Source organism: Aulonocara sp. 'chitande type north' Nkhata Bay, linkage group LG16 (genome assembly GCF_057382095.1).
Source record: "Aulonocara sp. 'chitande type north' Nkhata Bay isolate Kocher_YH1m ecotype deep benthic linkage group LG16, A_spYH_male_GT1.1, whole genome shotgun sequence".
Lineage (NCBI taxonomy): Eukaryota > Metazoa > Chordata > Actinopteri > Cichliformes > Cichlidae > Aulonocara > Aulonocara sp. 'chitande type north' Nkhata Bay.
The window spans coordinates 14,756,972-14,760,746 of record NC_141359.1 but is presented as its reverse complement, the minus strand read 5'-3'; positions in this window follow the sequence as shown (position 1 = coordinate 14,760,746).

Below are 3,775 nucleotides of genomic sequence, written 5' to 3'. Positions count from 1 at the left end.
GCTTTTCAGTGTTGGAAAGAGTCTTTCTTGCACTGAGGTCTGCTTATTGTAAATATCTTTTACTTGTTTGAACACCTTTTAATGTTAAAGTCGGCCTTTGTGCTTTTCAGTGTTGGAAAGACTCTTTCTTGCACTGAGGTCTGCTTATTGTAAATATCTTGTACTTGTTTTTACACCTTTTAATGTTAAAGTCGGCCTTTGTGCTTTTCAGTGTTGGAAAGACTCTTTCTTGCACTGAGGTCTGCTTATTGTAAATATCTTGTACTTGTTTGAACACCTTTTAATGTTAAAGTCAGCCTCTGTGCTTTTCAGTGTTGGAAAGAGTCTTTCTTGCACTGAGGTCTGCTTATTGTAAATATCTTTTACTTGTTTGAACACCTTTTAATGTTAAAGCCGGACTTTGTTTTTTTTAGTGTTGGAGAGAGTCTTTCTTGCACTGAGGTCTGCTTATTGTAAATATCTTGTACTTGTTTTTACACCTTTTAATGTTAAAGTCGGCCTTTGTGCTTTTCAGTGTTGGAAAGACTCTTTCTTGCACTGAGGTCTGCTTATTGTAAATATCTTGTACTTGTTTGAACACCTTTTAATGTTAAAGTCAGCCTTTGTGCTTTTCAGTGTTGGAAAGAGTCTTTCTTGCACTGAGGTCTGCTTATTGTAAATATCTTGTACTTGTTTTTACACCTTTTAATGTTAAATTTTTCCTTTGTGCATTTCAGTGTTGGAAAGACGCTTTCTTGTACTGAGGTGTGCTTATTGTAAATATCTTGTACTTGTTTTTACACCTTTTAATGTTAAAGTCGGCCTTTGTGCTTTTCAGTGTTGGAAAGAGTCTTTCTTGCACTGAGGTCTGCTTATTGTAAATATCTTGTACTTGTTTGAACACCTTTTAATGTTAAAGTCGGCCTTTGTGCATTTCAGTGTTGGAAAGACGCTTTCTTGTACTGAGGTGTGCTTATTGTAAATATCTTGTACTTGTTTGAACACCTTTTAATGTTAAAGTCGGCCTTTGTGCATTTCAGTGTTGGAAAGACTCTTTCTTGCACTGAGGTCTGCTTGTTGTAAATATCTTGTACTTGTTTTTACACCTTTTAATGTTAAAGTCGGCCTTTGTGCTTTTCAGTGTTGGAAAGAGTCTTTCTTGCACTGAGGTCTGCTTATTGTAAATATCTTGTACTTGTTTGAACACCTTTTAATGTTATAGTCAGCCTCTGTGCTTTTCAGTGTTGGAAAGAGTCTTTCTTGCACTGAGGTCTGCTTATTGTAAATATCTTGTACTTGTTTGAACACCTTTTAATGTTAAAGTCGGCCTTTGTGCTTTTCAGTGTTGGAAAGAGTCTTTCTTGCACTGAGGTCTGCTTATTGTAAATATCTTGTACTTGTTTGAACACCTTTTAATGTTATAGTCAGCCTTTGTGCATTTCAGTGTTGGAAAGACTCTTTCTTGCACTGAGGTCTGCTTGTTGTAAATATCTTGTACTTGTTTTTACACCTTTTAATGTTAAAGCCGGACTTTGTTTTTTTTAGTGTTGGAGAGAGTCTTTCTTGCACTGAGGTCTGCTTATTGTAAATATCTTGTACTTGTTTTTACACCTTTTAATGTTAAAGTCGGCCTTTGTGCTTTTCAGTGTTGGAAAGAGTCTTTCTTGCACTGAGGTCTGCTTATTGTAAATATCTTGTACTTGTTTTTACACCTTTTAATGTTAAATTTTTCCTTTGTGCATTTCAGTGTTGGAAAGACGCTTTCTTGTACTGAGGTGTGCTTATTGTAAATATCTTGTACTTGTTTGAACACCTTTTAATGTTAAAGTCGGCCTTTGTGCTTTTCAGTGTTGGAAAGACTCTTTCTTGCACTGAGGTCTGCTTATTGTAAATATCTTGTAATTGTATGAACACCTTTTAATGTTAAAGTCGGCCTTTGTGCATTTCAGTGTTGGAAAGACGCTTTCTTGTACTGAGGTCTGCTTATTGTAAATATCTTGTACTTGTTTGAACACCTTTTAATGTTAAAGTCGGCCTTTGTGCATTTCAGTGTTGGAAAGACTCTTTCTTGCACTGAGGTCTGCTTGTTGTAAATATCTTGTACTTGTTTTTACACCTTTTAATGTTAAAGTCGGCCTTTGTGCATTTCAGTGTTGGAAAGAGTCTTTCTTGCACTGAGGTCTGCTTATTGTAAATATCTTGTACTTGTTTGAACACCTTTTAATGTTAAAGTCGGCCTTTGTGCATTTCAGTGTTGGAAAGACTCTTTCTTGCACTGAGGTCTGCTTGTTGTAAATATCTTGTACTTGTTTGAACACCTTTTAATGTTAAAGTCGGCCTTTGTGCATTTCAGTGTTGGAAAGACTCTTTCTTGCACTGAGGTCTGCTTATTGTAAATATCTTGTACTTGTTTTTACACCTTTTAATGTTAAAGTCGGCCTTTGTGCATTTCAGTGTTGGAAAGACTCTTTCTTGCACTGAGGTCTGCTTGTTGTAAATATCTTGTACTTGTTTTTACACCTTTTAATGTTAAAGTCGGCCTTTGTGCATTTCAGTGTTGGAAAGACTCTTTCTTGCACTGAGGTCTGCTTGTTGTAAATATCTTGTACTTGTTTTTACACCTTTTAATGTTAAAGTCGGCCTTTGTGCATTTCAGTGTTGGAAAGACTCTTTCTTGCACTGAGGTCTGCTTATTGTAAATATCTTGTACTTGTTTGAACACCTTTTAATGTTATAGTCAGCCTCTGTGCTTTTCAGTGTTGGAAAGAGTCTTTCTTGCACTGAGGTCTGCTTATTGTAAATATCTTGTACTTGTTTTTACACCTTTTAATGTTAGAGTCAGCCTTTGTGCTTTTCAGTGTTGGAAAGAGTCTTTCTTGCACTGAGGTCTGCTTATTGTAAATATCTTGTACTTGTTTGAACACCTTTTAATGTTAAAGTCAGCCTCTGTGCTTTTCAGTGTTGGAAAGAGTCTTTCTTGCACTGAGGTCTACTTATTGTAAATATCTTGTACTTGTTTTTACACCTTTTAATGTTAAATTTTTCCTTTGTGCTTTTCAGTGTTGGAAAGAGTCTTTCTTGCACTGAGGTCTGCTTATTATAAATATCTTGTACTTGTTTTTACACCTTTTAATGTTAAATTTTTCCTTTGTGCTTTTCAGTGTTGGAAAGACTCTTTCTTGCACTGAGGTCTGCTTATTGTAAATATCTTTTACTTGTTTGAACACCTTTTAATGTTAAAGTCGGCCTTTGTGCTTTTCAGTGTTGGAAAGACGCTTTCTTGTACTGAGGTCTGCTTATTGTAAATATCTTGTACTTGTTTTTACACCTTTTAATGTTAAAGTCGGCCTTTGTGCTTTTCAGTGTTGGAAAGACTCTTTCTTGCACTGAGGTCTGCTTATTGTAAATATCTTGTACTTGTTTTTACACCTTTTAATGTTAAAGTCGGCCTTTGTGCTTTTCAGTGTTGGAAAGACTCTTTCTTGCACTGAGGTCTGCTTGTTGTAAATATCTTGTCCTTATTTGAACACCTTTTAATGTTAAAGCCGGACTTTGTTTTTTTTAGTGTTGGAGAGACTCTTTCTTGCACTGAGGTCTGCTTATTGTAAATATCTTGTACTTGTTTTTACACCTTTTAATGTTAAAGTCGGCCTTTGTGCTTTTCAGTGTTGGAAAGAGTCTTTCTTGCACTGAGGTCTGCTTATTGTAAATATCTTGTACTTGTTTTTACACCTTTTAATGTTAAATTTTTCCTTTGTGCATTTCAGTGTTGGAAAGACGCTTTCTTGTACTGAGG